At 43.0% G+C, this 18,466-nt stretch overlaps 1 protein-coding gene across 2 annotated transcripts in view; it reads left to right on the top strand.

Annotated features, from left to right (window-relative positions):
* The window catches only part of AUTS2 (activator of transcription and developmental regulator AUTS2), a 2,056,888-nt gene that overhangs the window by 252,796 nt on the left and 1,785,626 nt on the right, over positions 1 to 18,466 (top strand). The window lies entirely within an intron of this gene.

Below are 18,466 nucleotides of genomic sequence, written 5' to 3'. Positions count from 1 at the left end.
TAAGAATAAGAAGACACGGTAAGGAAAAGTCACTTAAAAGGAAACAAACCACAGTGGCCTTGTCTGAAGTTGTGTCCGAAAACACACAGTACTTTTATTCAAAGGTGTGTCTTTGAAATATTTTTCACTTTGATGTAGTGGCATGTTATGGTGCCAGTTGGAGCACACTCCCTGAGATGTATGAGTGTAGTGTGGCATACATATACCCAACAACAGTAAATCAAAACAGGCATCCAATCTGACATTCATTCTAAATACACCCACACACCTTTAAAAAGAAATTTCTTTTTTAATCATCAAAATCTGTAGGTATAATTAGAGGCATGAAATACTCAACATTTATTTTTGAATTTTCTAAGCAAAACACCAAAATAATATGTTTGTGTGGCTTTTACATAGCACACAACTACCTACAAATGAACCTAGGCGCTGTACTCGAGAGAGTTCTTCTAAAGGGTACTTGTGAGCTAGACTCACCACGGCAGAATTGTTGCGACGGTGGGGCAGATGGCAGCAGACGGGGGACCAGGACTTCTGATAAGGCCGGACGAGTAGAATTTTAGAGCAGTGACTCTAGAATAAGGAAGGCGTTAGCTGGTGCACTTAAATATTGTTTACTACAAAAAACTTGTTTAGCAGAACGGTAACAATGTTAGCGGCAGTTTGCGCCATTTGCATTTTTTGCTCTTGTTATAGGGTTAAATCAGTTGCGGCTCGTCCCCTGCCAAAGTGGCAACAAATTAACCACCATCCGCTCCATTGCGCTCTTCCTGCTCTGGGACAGGCTCCTAGAGTGCACTGCGGCTACTCTGGACGCTGCAGGAAAGCAGCGTCAGGATTGGCCCGAGCGCTATGACTTTGCACTCTGGGAGCCTGTGCCTGCTTTCTCCAGCCCCAGAAACGCAGCTGGGGCTGGAGAAAGCTTCACTAAGCATGACATGTTTGGCCAGCCTGAAACCGCTGGCCAAACACCTTGGGCCTTATTTATGAAGGTCTTGCGCCACCGGTGCGTCACTTTAAATGGGAAAAAGTGACGTACTGGTGGTGCAAGGCCTTCATAAATGAGGCCCCTTGTGTGCAGTGAAGGGACAAGGGTGCACTAGCACTGCCCCACCACAGTGGCATCCGCCTGGACCCGCCCCCAAGACTCATCAGAGTCCCGGGGGCAGGTCCAGGGGATTTAAATAAAAAGATAATAAAACGAGTTAGAAACCCGTTTTATAATAGTTTTATTTACGGGTGGTGGCAGGGGGTGTGGTGCTCTTCAGCCCTAATGGAGGGGCCGCCGCTGGGTGAAATGGCTCCTCACGTCAAAATCGCCAACACCCTATAAACCAAGCTTCTCCAACTACCTGTAAGTTGTTCTCCTGTTTGCTTGTTGAATTAATATATGTATGCCAACATTTAAAAGTTTGTGATTGAGAGTAAAATGTGAGTTTTTTCAGAACCATTGAGCTGATACGTGGAGAAAAATTTATGAATGTTTGATTATATTTAAAGCTGATATTTGAGTGATAAATCATGCAGCCTTTGGGGAATATATTACTAATATAATTTCCTTGCTGCTGGGACATTGTAGCTATGGCTTTTATAAATTTCCCATGTAAAGGCAAAATGTAATAAAGTATTTTTTTACATTGCTGCTGCCTACCATTCCTGATGCATTGTTGAATTCTTGCATATGGTGGCAATTAATATAATGCTGCTTGATATGGTCACAATTACAACAATAATAAAATATATAGCACTTGCTGATTTTCATTGAACATAGATAGCTCTTACTGCAGGACTGGTTGAAGGCCCCAATTATGAGCTATGGGGCATATTTATAACAGGCTTGTTTCGTGTTTGCACCACACAACATGGTACATGTGTGATGGAAGCCTCTCAGTTTTTTAAACAGCCATGTAAAGCCACTTTGCGTGGCTTTAAAAATCCAGAGAACACAATGTAGCACAAATTGCTACGTTGCCTTACCATGCCCTGGGTAGACGTCCCATCGGCATTGCACGGGTGTTTCCACACAACTCCCTTGGTTTTTGATGCACTCCCAGATTTACCAGTACTGGTAAACCTGGGATTGCACTAAAAGGTTACGCCTTTCCAGGGGAGGCTTAACGAGGAGAATTATACCTATTTCTCCTTGTTTCTTCCACTGTCTAAGTGAGATGCATGGTGCAGCCGACATAAAAATAGGAATATGTCTCCCAAGAGGAATGTGCTGTATTGCCTGAAATATAGTGCACTCCTGCCCTTTCCCTGTCATGCAGCGCACAACAGTGCAGCGTAGCTAGGTGGCTTGTGCTGCACTGCAGTACTTTTCCATAAATGAGTCCCTATATATCAAAAGATGAGTGTTTCGAATCAACATGTTATCATATAAGCATACGAAAGAAGAGATGTGGGTTATACAACCAACCAGCCAATAGTGGAAACACTGACTAGTGAAGAGTGTTTACCTGCAGATTCTACCTTGTATGTCTACCAACCTCTGAGAATATTTTTGGAGAAACAGAAAATCTTTTTCACAGAAAGGCCCCTGCAGCTAAGTAACAACCTCAGGAGAAGGGGCATGAAACAAACTAGATATTTTGTTAATACTGGCAGCACCAGACACTGAGGAACAAAAGCACTACTAGAGTACAACTGAACACTGTGTAGGGTGTGCATGGCACAATCTGGTATGGTTATAAGCAGGATAGATGGACCTGGTTGTCCTTAGCCAGCACTTTTTTATGGTTAATTTATGCAGGATTTGCTTTTTGTTCCAGTTTGGCACCAGCCAGTTATAATATGAGCATGTCTATTGTAAACTAAGTTTCACTGCTGTGAGAAAAAAATTCAAAATATACATTCAAATTGTGATTTATGCAGATCAGTGCAGATGCACATACAAAGGTGAGCGAAATGTGTGTGATTTACCTAAACAAATAAAAACTGAAAGGAAAGCAACAAAAAAAAGAAGAAATTAAAAAACACAGCATACATGTATACCTAGTATTGATAAACACACTGCACAAAACAACTAAAAGCAGAACAAATGATAAAACAAAAAAAAGTGCTACTATTCAGTGCAATTTAAGCAAACATTTCTATTTTTTATATAGATCTCTGCAAAAAAAGTGAAATGTTTCTATAATTTAAACTTAAAAATGGGGGGACCATCTCCTGTACTCAGCAAAGCCCAACTTCTCCTCTCCCCATTCTTAGAACTCCCCACCCATTATTTTATCCTGTTATGCCTCTTCACCTTCCTCAACCCAAGACTAACAATCATAACTCCTACAGCTAATTAATTACTTTAACACAAACTACTACTGAAAAACATAGGAAACTACAAAGGGGCCAATTACGTTCTCGGTTGGAATGCCTCTGACCTTAGGTCGGAGGCTTTCCGACCAAGATCGGCGATTTCACTACCGACTGCCTAATTACAATTTAGGCGTTCGGAAGTGAAACCGGCTGGTCATTCGGAGACTGGCCCGTATTCCATATGGACAATCCTCAGTTTCAGGCAGGCTTTCCATGCCGGGCTTTCCAACATGTTGGAAAGAGAGTTTGGGCCACATTCTGTTTGTGGCCTCTGGTTGGGGGACGAAGGGGCACCTATGGTACCCCCTTGTTGATCCATGCACCATGTGGCAGTCACCCTGAGGTACCTGCCACGCGGTGCAGGGATGAACACAACCTCCCATTTCCCTATGGATACTTGTGCTGTGGCCAGGTTACGGCGGTAGAACATGCTCCCATAGGGAAATGTGAGTATGCTGCCACATCATGTACAGTCGCATCGTGATTAAGAGGTCGGGACTGCCGACCAGAGGTCGGCCGGAACGTGCCTGCGACTGTTCCGGCCAACCTCGTAATGAGTCCCTTAGTTTTCAATATTATTAAAAATGCCTTTGACTTCCTGCTTTTAATATATTTTGGTGTTTTCTTTAGTTACTTTCACAAATTATGCTTGAGCTTTATGTTCGACAGGGTTAAAATAAGGGGTGGTGTCCTATCACTTTATAAATGCAGTAAGATTAAGCAGCATCATGTATTTAATCCTCTTAATATATTATTATTATTATCATCATTATTGTTGTTAGTGGTATAGTATTAGTGGTAGTACACACTACTAATAGCAACGATAATACTAGTTTTAAGATTGTCATTATTATATTGTCATTAGTGTTCTTCGTATTGTTGGTGTTAATATTATAATGTTTAATATTATTATTACCAATGTTGCTATTGGTAACAACAACAGCCAAACCACATATTTTTTTACACTGTGAAAATATGACTGATAATTTGAATTTAATTTAAAAACCCCATTTAAAATCTTAACTATGTTAAGTCAGAGTTACTTCAGTGCAGAGAGATAAATTATTCACCAGATGGCGCTGTTGAGTTCTGTTTGCCTCGGTAGCGGGTTCTGGAAGTTTCTGCAGGCAGTCTGCTCAAAGGCCGCCTCTTAGTTCCACGTCTCCATTCTGCAGGCAGCATTATACGTTCTCAGAAGGACCCTGGCCTCCCAGCCGAGCTGGCGCTGTGCAGGGATTTCTTTTCCCGCCGCCTGGGTCGTGCACTTAAGCGCCCTGTGATCCATGAGGAGACCCCACGACTTTACAACATAAACTAAAAGTGTGAGTGTTGCTTGGCACTGTTTTATCAATGCTGCTACCTATTCGAAAGCCAATTTTTTTTTTTAACATGCTGCAGTTGTAGCAAATGAGCATCAGGCACTAAAGCACTTAATCGTGCATCCGGGACTGTCAGTGGAAAGAACAAGTAACACAGCCAATGAACACCCGCTGTGAGATCCCGATGGTGTGGAAACAGGCTGGCAGTGAAGATTTCTGCCCGTTAATTGCTGTGTTTTTTCTTTATCTCAGTTATTTATGCCGGATAACGCAGCCGCGCCATAAAAGCCTCTATCTGTGAAATTGCTGCAGTAACAATAACACCCTTGCAAATCTTTAACCAGGTGATGCCAAAGGTAAGGGCGGTATCTAGAGTAAACAGGCCATCAAAAAGGCCAGCTGCTGATAATCTGTTTGAATGGAGCAGGGTGACACACAAGCACACCTCAGCCCTGCTGATAAGGCCGCCCCTGCTTCAGGCTGATTTCCACTTATCAGGCGAGAGACAAGGGCCCCATATGCCTCTTATCGCCGGATTCCGAGCTCATTTAGGTGCCATTGAAGATAATTGTAGGACAAATTGCAGCAGGGCTTCATCAGCGTGACTATCTTATTGATTGGAGGGAAAGGAAATGTGTGCTAAACAGCAGTAAAAGGCTGCTGATAAGCCACGTTCAAGTGGTGGCTGGCAAAGGCCGGAGGGAGGCAAGGCGGGCAATAGTTTAGTAGCATGGGAACAGAAATGCAAGCCTAGCCACAGATTAATGCCAGTGAGAGGGTTTGGTTGTACAGACATTGGAAAGTCACAGGCACCAGTGCAAACCAGGAGACACAAAGGAGAGGAGAGAGTGGGGAAGTGGAGGAAAAATAGCCAAGGGTGGACAAAGGGGTGCAGAAGGTAGGAAGCAGATGAAGAGCAAGAAAAAGAAGTATGGAGTAAACAAATGAAGAAAAACTGCTGAAACACCACTCAGGTAGAAGACAGAGGCAGAAAAGAGAGAAAATAACAGGAATTACAAAAAGCAAGAACATGGTTTAGGGAGGGACAGGTGACAGAGATAGTCGATAACAACTGGAATGCAGGAAATAAGAATGGAAAGATAACCCATCCAGAAAAATAAATAAAAGGGAGAGGTAAACCACGGGATTGCCAAGAAAAATAACGAGCATTGACAAAGCTAAAAGCTACCAGCATTTTGCCTTTGTTAGTGCTTGTTTTTTCTTTTTATGGATTGTCCACATTTATATTTAGGAAAGCTGCCAGGCCTTCTTGAATCTAAAAAAAAGAAGCCAAAAAGAAACAAGATTTAGGTCACAAACAGCACACATTTCCATATTGTTACCTGGCATGTAATGGAGCTCCTTTTTGTGTGGGTGTGCTCATGTGAAAAGGAGGAATGCTGTCCCTCATAGTGAAATTAGCCAATGGCTGAAGTGGGCAGACCCAAAGCCTCAAGCTGTACGACTACAATGTACCTCATGCTTTGAAAACCTTGACTTTGAAAGGAGTTCTCACTGTTTCTAGCGGGATGACCTCTCCTCCAGACCTAAACTTTCACCTAAAAAGCACTGAGCACAAGTGCTTTAGTCTAATAAGTTAAATAGAAAGCATCTTTTAGAAATTATGTTTTTAGTTGTATGGCCAGCATAAGTAATAGTTCCTCTGTTGTTCTCATTTGGGAACCAAACACCCCATTGTAGCGCTTGACTCTCACAAGGTAGCAAGGGCAAATCATGCTACATGTTTTGGTGGTGGTCCCATCGTCCTAGGACCACCACAGCCTGAGATAGGGGCATAAAGGTAACTCAAACAAAGGGCCCCGTAGAACATTGTGGGGCGAGTTTGTCTAGTGCAGTGAAAACTATAGTATCAGCTCTCTCCATGAGCCCAGAGAGACACAGTGATTTTGTTATTGTTTTCTCCGTGGAAGCCTGCCTCGTGCCGTATATCTCTTTGTGTTTTTGGGGGTGCCCAGTTCCGCCTGGCCACCCCAGATGTTGCCTTCGTTAGAGGACAGCACAGGGGGCCCTTCCCCGACTGCCTTATCCTGCTCCCTGCACCCACAGCACTACTGTGTGCTGCTGTGAGAGGCGCCCGCCTTTCTTGGTGTCTGCCAACTAGACATGCACTCTTCTGTGACTGCATCCTGCTCACCCAGATATCGTCAGAGGGAGGGGACCACACACGGATGCGGGGGTACTCCACGTCCTCGTCCACCTAAGCGGGGATCAGGGATGGGTCCATGGGCCCTCCCACCTTCAGCGGGGGGAACGCAATGACATACCCCCCCCCCCCCCCAGTCTTCTGAATTTCCAGGAAGCGTTATGGTGCTTCTCTGCACCTGGGAGCATAAGGGGTTCGGGGATAGGGTCCTGGCCCCCGTGGACATAAATTCACCCAGGGGAAGGCGTCCTGGGGTGAGATGGAGACACAGTGAGGGGTTCCCATGCACGCCCCCTCCCCCAATGTTGACACCACCCCCCCTAACATTGCTAAGGCACCTTCCTTGCACCGGACCTTGGTCCACTCCAGGACAATTCAATTAAACGGTGACAGAGCCCCACGCGCTCCGTGTGAGGAAAGGTAAAAGGTACCAAACTTTATAAGAGCATACATCTGGTCCTGTGGGGCTGATTTGGTTAATCTTGGGCTTCTTTTACTCCTAGTGGTGAGCTCTATCAACCAGGGGCAGTTGCAACAAACTTCTCACCTCCAGAACAGTGCAGTCCTCCTAAAAGCTGGTCATCCTCCTCTCTGCGCCAGTTCTCCTTTGAGCCTTTTTTGGTGGGCTCAGAAAAATCCATGACTTTACCCCACTGGTCCTTAATGGCAGTAATGGGGGCAACCTCACTGGTCCTTGGAGAAACCCACTGGTCCTGGTGCAGGCTGGACAGAGTCTTGTTCCTGAATGGAGGGTCTAGGGGTTCCTCCTACCATTTCTCTATGGCAGTCCCAGAATCCAGCAGCACCTCTCCAGCCCCATCCCAACCCTCCTGCACAGTATGCTGGGAGAATCCAAGGAGCAAAAAGAACAAGTGATGGACAGAATGCAGAACAATGTCATAAATTCACACCAGTACAGAGACCTAAATCCATCGTTTTTTTTTTCTCCTGCCATTTCAGTTTGAACTCAGCTTTATGCAAATCAGTCTTGACCTGCACCCAATGGGAACAGTTCAGCCCAAACCTCAAGGCAAAGGACTTGAAAAAAACATCCTAGAACTGTTTTCGGGGTTACACCCCTCATCAGCCAGAATAGCTTGACTCCAGTGACATGGAGAGCATGGGACCCACGTCTGGGCATACCCGTCCCACTAGGGGTGAGAAATGCTAAAAGGACAATTAATGGACAGAATGCAGAACAATGTCATACATTCACCCCAGGACAGTGATATGGGCCTAAATCCAATTTTTATTTTGATCCTCACCCCATTCCAGTTTGAATCCAGCCATATGCAAATCAGTCTTGATCCTACGCCCAATGGGAACAGTCCAGCCTGAACTGCCAGGCCAGGTCCTGCCTGGCCTGGAAACAAACATCTTATCACCAATTTTGTGGTTTCAGCCCTCATCAGCCAGGATAGCTTGACTCCAGTGACATGGAGAGCACAGGACCCAAGTCTAGGCATACACGACCGACTCGGGTTGACAAATGCAAAAAGAACAATTGACACACAGAATGCAGAACAATGTCATACATTCACCCCAGTACAGAGATCTGGACCTAAACCCATTGTGTTTTTGCTTCCCATGCCATTCCCGTTTGAACCCAGCCATGTGCAAATCAGTCTTGACCCTGCACCCAATGGGAACAGTCCAGCCCAAACTGCCAGGCCAGGTTCAATTGTGTGTCTTTTGGTTTCTCGCCCTAAGTGTGCCGGGTATGCCCAGATGTGGGTCCCGGGCTCACTGTGCCACTGGATTCTACCTATTCTGGCTGATGAGGGGTGAAACCCCGAAACCGGCCCTAGGATGCTTGTTTCCAGTCCAGGGAGGACCTGGATTGGCAGTTCGGGCTGGACTGTTTCCTTGAGGCACATGGTCAGGACTGATTTACATATTGATAGGTGTAAACTGGGGTGGCATGGTGAGCAAAAGAATGATGGATTCAACCCAGATCTCTTGACTTGGGGTGAATGTTTTGATTAGTTCTGCATTCCATCCATCAATTGTGTGTCTTTTGGGACAATCCAAAGTGGTGTTATCAAGGAGCCATTGGGCACTTCAGCTCCTGGAGTCTCAGCTCCACCCCTGGCTCACATCACTGCGAGGGACTTGCACACTAGAATTTCAAGGGGAGCCCACCCAGTGGGTTGGTTCCAGTTGTGTGGGCACTCTGCCGTTTCAGTGGGCTTGGGCAGGCCCTTCCCTAGTGCAGTGTGATAGCTGAGTAATTGTTGCAGATGATTCCGTCCCATCCCTTTCCTTCTCAGGAGCTGGGAGAAGAACTGATAACTGCTCCTTATGTGTGGAGGCAGTCTTGGTTCCTGCTTCTGGATAACATGCAATTACAGTACACAGCATTGGGACACAAAGTCTGGCCTCTGATACTGAGCTGAGCCAGGAAATTATGGAAACTCTGAATGACCCACAAGATATACATTTCTCATTTTGGAAGTTACAAACATGATTTTCCCTCACACTTTAATTCAAGATATAAATGTTCTCCTTTGGCCCTGGAGAAATGAAGGTACATACTAAGGCAGTTCCCTCCTTAAGTGTATAACGGTATGTCACTAGTGTTGAACAGTAAAGCACAATGACTTTCCCTAATAGTGTACACTATCCTCATGAGGCCTATCCCAGGTGAATACCTAACCCTGCAGAGTCCCCATTACACAAGGCTACCTGTGCGTTGTTACCGGGGTGTGCACGACGGTAGTCTCATATGAGCCGCCCGCACATTTCACAGGCAAGCAGCCAAGTGACCCTTACCATTGCAGCAGCCTTACCTTAAAAGGCAGACACTGGTGCTAAACACCCGCAGTACATATAAAATGTATTTACCTTGGGTGAGACACTGGTAGTAAGCCTCACCCACAGCAAAAAGTCCCAAAACATGTGATCAGAAAAGCAAAAAATCTAGGGTTACTGCTGGGACAGAACCCAGTGCAACATCAATTAACCGCATGCGTGCGGTCGGAATTCCGCTCGTACGCGGAGTTTTCCGAAAGCGCATGTTACGTGACGAGCTGGGCTGGTCATCAGCGTAGCAGGAGGCTACCTCATGACGAGCCCAGCTCGTCATCAGCGTGGAAGGGGTTAAGAATACAGTACCCAGAATACAACAGGCTATCACACAAAAGTCCAGGACTGGAAACATTGGCCTGGAGGAAGGTGATCACCCTAACCCACAGCTTGTACCCCCACCTCCTGATGAATATGAACCATAGAATACTGTGCCACAGTAACTGGTCATATAGGCACCATGCAGGATTCACAATATGTAGCCATACTCTTTGTGTCACTATGATGCTTGGATTTTACCTACTTCAGAAAGTTTATCGAGTAATCAGTTTTACCTTAATTTACATTTCCTGTGAATTTGTTAGGATCAATCAGGTCCTGATGGTGGTCAAAGCACATGGGCTTCCTGCTTTGATATTGGTGAAAAGACACCAGTGAGTGGAAGGAGACTCTACTTCACACTGCCAGTGCTGTAGGGTTGTTTACCAAACTCCTACTTGACAATGTAACAAAAACTGACACTTTGCATAATATATTTTTTTAAACTTCTCAAACAGTATACATTGTTTTGCATTAGGGCTAAAGACATGCATGGCTCCACATGGAAGTCCCTAAAATCATCTCTAGAAATGTATAAGTGAGCAAGCAAGTTGCCTGATGCAGCCCTGAGTCCTGTATGGGGTTACACATGCCCAATTTCCTATCGTTTATTTATTTATTTTGTATGTAATGCCTCATCGGTGGTTTGAATGCTCTGCAAAACATGAAAATGTGTCATGTCATATAGTAATGTCACATATTACACTACACAATATCCTTTTATTGGATGTTATGGCTGCATCTTTCCCCATCCTACATGGACATACTTCACCTACTCGCCAGACCTTCACCACACTTTGCTGCCCCTGTCTATTAAACGTCTTCTTGCACACAGCATCCAGTCATATAATCACAAACTAAAAAATGTGCTACCATGCTTAGCTGCTTTCAGTGGAAGTGCAACGTGACATGAGGCAGCCTGAGACCTCTCCTATAAATCAGTCTACAGTTTTTATGAGAGTGTTTATGTAATCTCCCTTTTATGTGCTGTTATTTTTTTCCAGCACTGGCTGGAGTAATTCCCAAAGAGAATGTTTGCTTTTTATACGTCTGCTAAGTTTCAGTGAGTGTTTTTGTTTTTTTAATATGTACTATTTTCCTTTTTGTAATGGTTAAGCAGACCACTTTGCCAGCCTACTCATCGACTGTTATTGGCCGGCTTACATTTTACAATATTATTACATTTTAAAAAGGAGTTTTTACCGCACTACAGAGAAAATATGAGGTTTTGTTAGTGATGTGCAAAGTGAATAAAATATGGCTTTGCAGTCTTCCAGAATGGTTTTACCCACATAAAATAGGCCACCAACAAGAGAGAGCCTCACATATTTGTGGTAGGGGAATTCACAGACCCTACTGCGATGAAAAGTGCCAAGAATCTGGGTGTTCGAGTTATTGTCTGCTTCCAAATAAACATGGTGGTCAAGGGCTCCATTTTCCTATTAGTACTAAGACATGAAACAGTTCTTCTTTTAGACACCGACCACTGGGTGGGACTGACCAGATCTTTAATCACGGCATGACCAGACTGCTGCAACAGCATTTATACAGGCCTCCAAAAAAGGTCACAAGCAAGCTGTAAATAGTTTAGTAACTGTTGGCTGGGATATGTAAATACAATATTGCCAACACTATTTCTACTCTGTGGGGTTCATGAGGAAATGTAAGGGCATCTGCACCACAGATGTTGTCAGTAATTTAAATGGAAAGGTATTATCAGGTACTCCAAACCTGCGCTTTTTAACTTGAAATGGAGTCTGAGTTCTTCTCAGCATGGATGTGTTCAATTCAATGGCAGACTATCAGCATTTCACAGTAGCAAACAGGTACTCTGGTATATTGTTAAGGCGCCAACCAGACTCGGGCACGCCGCACCTATGGCAGTTTGTGCCTGTTATGTTATGTTATGTTATACTTTATTTGTAAAAGTGCACGTACACCAGATTGGTTTCATGGCGCTACTCTAAGGGTACTGGTCCTTAGCTGTTACTCGTATGCCTGTCTAAATAGCCATGTCTTTAAGAGTCTGCGAAAACTCAAGAGGTCTGTGCAGGATCTGATTTCTAGAGGTAAGGAATTCCAGTATCTGGGGCCTAGTATTGCGAACCTTGTTCCACCAAGACGTTTCAGTTTAAAAAAAGGTATAGTCAGAAAATGCATATGGGCAGATCGCAGGTTCTGGGTCGGAATGTATCTTTCGATACGGCTGTTGATAAATTTGGGGTTGCTACCCCTCAGGGACTTGAAGATAATGCATCACACCTTAAAGGCGCATCTCTGGGTTATGGGGAGCCAATGCAGCTTCTTTAGAAGAGGAGTGACATGTTGACGCCTGTTTTCCTGAAGAATAAGTCTGGCTGCCTGATTCTGTACCAGTTGGAGACGGTGGGTGAGATAAGCAGGAATGCCAAAGTAAATAGAGTTGGCGTACTCTATATGGGATATTACCTTAGCAAGGACTGTCTGTATTTTTGCTTCCTGTGTAAGGAGCCTACTAATTTTCCTTATTTTTCTCAGTTGGAAAAAACATGTTGAGATTCCGGATCCTATTTGAGTTTTCATTGTGAGATCATTGTTAATTATGACCCCTAGGGTTTTGGCTTATACAGAAGGAATAGTGGGCTGTCCCAGATCTTTAGGCCAGAACCGGGTACTCCAAGGGTGTGAAGGTCCTCCTATAAAAATCACTTCTGTCTTATCTGGATTCAGCTTCAGATGATTGCTGTTCATCCAGTCGTGGATGAACAGCATCGTAGTCTGGAATTCCTGGACGGATGTGGGAGAGTTACTGATGGGGAACAACAGTTGGGAATCGTCGGCGTAATTAAAGGTGTGAACTTTCCTTTCTTTCAGGGCATGAATCAAAGGGAAAAGGTATAAGTTGAACAAGTGAGGGGAAAGTGAGGAGCCCTGAGGAACACCGCATGTAGTTCTCACTTTGGGGGGCGTGAATTGGCCTAGACGGACCGCCTGAGATCGGTATCCTAGAAAGGTACCGTTTACATAGGCCTGGATTTTCATTGGGCACTAGCAAGTAATTTAGTCAGGTCATGGCATAACATATGATTGCTAGTACATCCGCTATCACAGGGAAAAGGGGCCTCATAGTACTAAACTAGGAGCGGAACGCGATGGTAACAAGTGCCTAGTACACCAGCTAATATAATTTAAAATCACATGTATTGGGAAAAACATTTTTTTTTTTTTAAATATAACACTTTTGAGTGCTATTTCTTAACTCAATTGTAGTGAAATATAGTTTGCAATTTATTGTAACTTGCTTTTAATTTCAAATATTTCTTCCCCAAAAAAACTGCAATGTCATTGAGTACAGCCATACATCACTCCTTTATGGCTATGGCTGACTTTTGGTTGCTAGGGCAACCAAGGGAGAATCTACATGTATATACTTTGAAGCTATACAGCAAAGTATGTAAGGCAGTGACCAAGGCGGTTGTACCGCCGAAACGCGTCTGACCTTGCTACTGGAATAAAAAATTACCTGTGCCACGAATTATCACGGAGTCGGTGCCTGTTTTGTGTACGCTGTCAGGATGGTGAAATATATATATATATAAATGTACCTGCTATCTTGAATATATCGGCAGCACGAAGCTCCCTGTTTATAAACTTATCTTGCAGCACATAAGAGCCATCATGAATTCAGACAGTAACTATCCAGTAGCAAGGCATTTCAAATCCATACATAGCAATAAACTTAAGGACTTTGAGTACACTGTCTTGGGTTCAGACCCTAGCTCCGGACGGGAGGGAATCGTGAAAAACTTCTTAGACAGAGGGAAACCCACTTTATTTTATCTCTTGATACTAGAGTCCCAAATGGACTTAATATGAATGAGGACCTACACAATTTTCTATAAGATCTGTTCAATCACTACTCTAGTAGTATCTTCAGGTTAAGGAGGTCTTAACATCGATCTTTGACTCCATTTGGTTTTCGATTATGTAACAGTTATCTATTCTTATGCAAATGTTGACTTTTGACTGTCTTATCCTGTATCAGTTCCAGTCTTTGTTACTCTTTTTGGCAACTTTACCAGCTGAAGGTTATCAGTTTGTAAACCTCTATTCTGCTGCTATTCGCTATGAGTACTTTTTTGCACTATTTCTGCACATTTTTCAAACCACTTTAAAGCACTTATGCACTTTAGACTTGTACAATGGCGTAATTTGATAATCTGAATATAATGAAGTTTTGTATTTTGATATGCATATATGACCAACTACCACTCTTTTTCTATTCGGATTGTGACCTTTTTTGAAGATACACACTTATGTCTTACTTGGTTTTTTATCTAGGCCCTTGGTTTGATTGCTTGTTGAAATTCATAGTAGTACTATTTTTTAATGGACCTGATGTCTCTTCCATGTATTTAGCTTTACAAAGGTTGCATTTGCACTTTATTTGTACTGATTGTCAAAACTTAGAACATTTGTCTTCTGACCTGTACATGGGCTATTTGAAGAGGACGTTTATGCCGGGTACAATTGTCTACTAATTTTCTTTATAGCTGGAATTTGCTATATAGTTTAACAAGCATTTCAAATCATTTGAATGTTTCAGAGACCGATGGTTAGGGCACTTGCCATTAATCAGGTCAATCTACATCTTAAATCCCAAAGTCTCACCCATTATATTTTATGGGTTGATTACCAGGGCACCTGCCAAATATGTATGATAGATGCTAGTGGTTGCTATAAATGTGCATTGTAAATAATCTCTTGTACTAAATATGATATATTTATTCGGTTTTATTCAAGAATTGCACTGAAACATTCTATATAAATATGTACATTGAATAGGTCATTCATATGCAAAAACGACTTAATATTGGAATATGTGCCGCTTTGACATAGTCTTTTTTCTATATTTATCACTGCTGGTTTGCTGCTGGCCAGTTTATTTTTAAAGCTGGTTGGGCTTTTAATCCACTTTAAAAACGCTATGTTTGCTGGGGCGCGTCATGTGATCAAGCTCCTTCGTGGAGCGAAACGCGTCATGGAAAGACACTTGTCTCTTTATGCTAAATAAACTAACCACACTGCTTGCACCTTGATTTTGTGTGGTGGTCCATGATTCTAAGGAGTTCGAAAGAGGTCTGCACCTGCATTTCGCCCATCACGTATCTGGCGGTCAGGAACCAGTTATATATATATATATCGCTGGTGTTGAGAGTGCTCTAAAAGGAGCTGCTTTCCACCTAAACTGAGACCTACCCAGAGTTCTCTCCTTCTTTTTTGCATAATTTATGCGTCACTCTATGCCTGAAAGGGTTTTGTTTTGACTTAATACTGGGTGCTCCATTGTGTCTGGACAAAGCTATACCTCTCTGAAGAGCTCTAATTAGAGCGAAACACTGTGTCAGGGGTTGCTTTTAATCATTTCAGGTTGGCTTGAGTTGGTATTTTACCAATTCAAAGCTGTAATATTGTGCCTGGAGTGATAAATGGCTTTTGTTATTTGACAGCTCGGCAAGGACTGCACTGTACTAGTCCTATGCTTAAAGACTTTGCTGTTTAAATGGCGAAAGACTTTGTCATTTTCTATCTCGGCATGGATAGCACTGTCTAATCCTATGCTTAAAAACTTTGATAGAAAAACAGACATTTGAGGTGAGCAGATCTAGAGTGTCGCTGGTGTTGAGAGTGCTCTAAAAGGAGCTGCTTTCCACCTAAACTGAGACCTACCCAGAGTTCTCTCCTTCTTTTTTGCATAATTTATGCGTCACTCTATGCCTGAAAGGGTTTTGTTTTGACTTAATACTGGGTGCTCCCTTGTGTCTGGACAAAGCTATACCTCTCTGAAGAGCTCTAATTAGAGCGAAACACTGTGTCAGGGGTTGCTTTTAATCATTTCAGGTTGGCTTGAGTTGGTATTTTACCAATTCAAAGCTGTAATATTGTGCCTGGAGTGATAAATGGCTTTTGTTATTTGACAGCTCGGCAAGGACTGCACTGTACTAGTCCTATGCTTAAAGACTTTGCTGTTTAAATGGCGAAAGACTTTGTCATTTTCTATCTCGGCATGGATAGCACTGTCTAATCCTATGCTTAAAAACTTTGATAGAAAAACAGACATTTGAGGTGAGCAGATCTAGAGTGTCGCTGGTGTTGAGAGTGCTCTAAAAGGAGCTGCTTTCCACCTAAACTGAGACCTACCCAGAGTTCTCTCCTTCTTTTTTGCATAATTTATGCGTCACTCTATGCCTGAAAGGGTTTTGTTTTGACTTAATACTGGGTGCTCCCTTGTGTCTGGACAAAGCTATACCTCTCTGAAGAGCTCTAATTAGAGCGAAACACTGTGTCAGGGGTTGCTTTTAATCATTTCAGGTTGGCTTGAGTTGGTATTTTACCAATTCAAAGCTGTAATATTGTGCCTGGAGTGATAAATGGCTTTTGTTATTTGACAGCTCGGCAAGGACTGCACTGTACTAGTCCTATGCTTAAAGACTTTGCTGTTTAAATGGCGAAAGACTTTGTCATTTTCTATCTCGGCATGGATAGCACTGTCTAATCCTATGCTTAAAAACTTTGATAGAAAAACAGACATTTGAGGTGAGCAGATCTAGAGTGTCGCTGGTGTTGAGAGTGCTCTAAAAGGAGCTGCTTTCCACCTAAACTGAGACCTACCCAGAGTTCTCTCCTTCTTTTTTGCATAATTTATGCGTCACTCTATGCCTGAAAGGGTTTTGTTTTGACTTAATACTGGGTGCTCCCTTGTGTCTGGACAAAGCTATACCTCTCTGAAGAGCTCTAATTAGAGCGAAACACTGTGTCAGGGGTTGCTTTTAATCATTTCAGGTTGGCTTGAGTTGGTATTTTACCAATTCAAAGCTGTAATATTGTGCCTGGAGTGATAAATGGCTTTTGTTTTTGACAGCTCGGCAAGGACTGCACTGTACTAGTCCTATGCTTAAAGACGTTGCTGTTTAAATGGCGAAAGACTTTGTCATTTTCTATCTCGGCATGGATAGCACTGTCTAATCCTATGCTTAAAAACTTTGATAGAAAAACAGACATTTGAGGTGAGCAGATCTAGAGTGTCACTGGTGTTGAGAGTGCTCTAAAAGGAGCTGCTTTCCACCTAAACTGAGACCTACCCAGAGTTCTCTCCTTCTTTTTTGCATAATTTATGCGTCACTCTATGCCTGAAAGGGTTTTGTTTTGACTTAATACTGGGTGCTCCCTTGTGTCTGGACAAAGCTATACCTCTCTGAAGAGCTCTAATTAGAGCGAAACACTGTGTCAGGGGTTGCTTTTAATCATTTTAGGTTGGCTTGAGTTGGTATTTTACCAATTCAAAGCTGTAATATTGTGCCTGGAGTGATAAATGGCTTTTGTTATTTGACAGCTCGGCAAGGACTGCACTGTACTAGTCCTATGCTTAAAGACTTTGCTGTTTAAATGGCGAAAGACTTTGTCATTTTCTATCTCGGCATGGATAGCACTGTCTAATCCTATGCTTAAAAACTTTGATAGAAAAACAGACATTTGAGGTGAGCAGATCTAGAGTGTCGCTGGTGTTGAGAGTGCTCTAAAAGGAGCTGCTTTCCACCTAAACTGAGACCTACCCAGAGTTCTCTCCTTCTTTTTTGCATAATTTATGCGTCACTCTATGCCTGAAAGGGTTTTGTTTTGACTTAATACTGGGTGCTCCCTTGTGTCTGGACAAAGCTATACCTCTCTGAAGAGCTCTAATTAGAGCGAAACACTGTGTCAGGGGTTGCTTTTAATCATTTCAGGTTGGCTTGAGTTGGTATTTTACCAATTCAAAGCTGTAATATTGTGCCTGGAGTGATAAATGGCTTTTGTTATTTGACAGCTCGGCAAGGACTGCACTGTACTAGTCCTATGCTTAAAGACTTTGCTGTTTAAATGGCGAAAGACTTTGTCATTTTCTATCTCGGCATGGATAGCACTGTCTAATCCTATGCTTAAAAACTTTGATAGAAAAACAGACATTTGAGGTGAGCAGATCTAGAGTGTCGCTGGTGTTGAGAGTGCTCTAAAAGGAGCTGCTTTCCACCTAAACTGAGACCTACCCAGAGTTCTCTCCTTCTTTTTTGCATAATTTATGCGTCACTCTATGCCTGAAAGGGTTTTGTTTTGACTTAATACTGGGTGCTCCCTTGTGTCTGGACAAAGCTATACCTCTCTGAAGAGCTCTAATTAGAGCGAAACACTGTGTCAGGGGTTGCTTTTAATCATTTCAGGTTGGCTTGAGTTGGTATTTTACCAATTCAAAGCTGTAATATTGTGCCTGGAGTGATAAATGGCTTTTGTTATTTGACAGCTCGGCAAGGACTGCACTGTACTAGTCCTATGCTTAAAGACTTTGCTGTTTAAATGGCGAAAGACTTTGTCATTTTCTATCTCGGCATGGATAGCACTGTCTAATCCTATGCTTAAAAACTTTGATAGAAAAACAGACATTTGAGGTGAGCAGATCTAGAGTGTCGCTGGTGTTGAGAGTGCTCTAAAAGGAGCTGCTTTCCACCTAAACTGAGACCTACCCAGAGTTCTCTCC

Source organism: Lissotriton helveticus, chromosome 3_1 (assembly GCF_964261635.1).
Source record: "Lissotriton helveticus chromosome 3_1, aLisHel1.1, whole genome shotgun sequence".
Classification (NCBI taxonomy): domain Eukaryota; kingdom Metazoa; phylum Chordata; class Amphibia; order Caudata; family Salamandridae; genus Lissotriton; species Lissotriton helveticus.
This window is presented reverse-complemented; position numbering and strand designations above follow the sequence as displayed.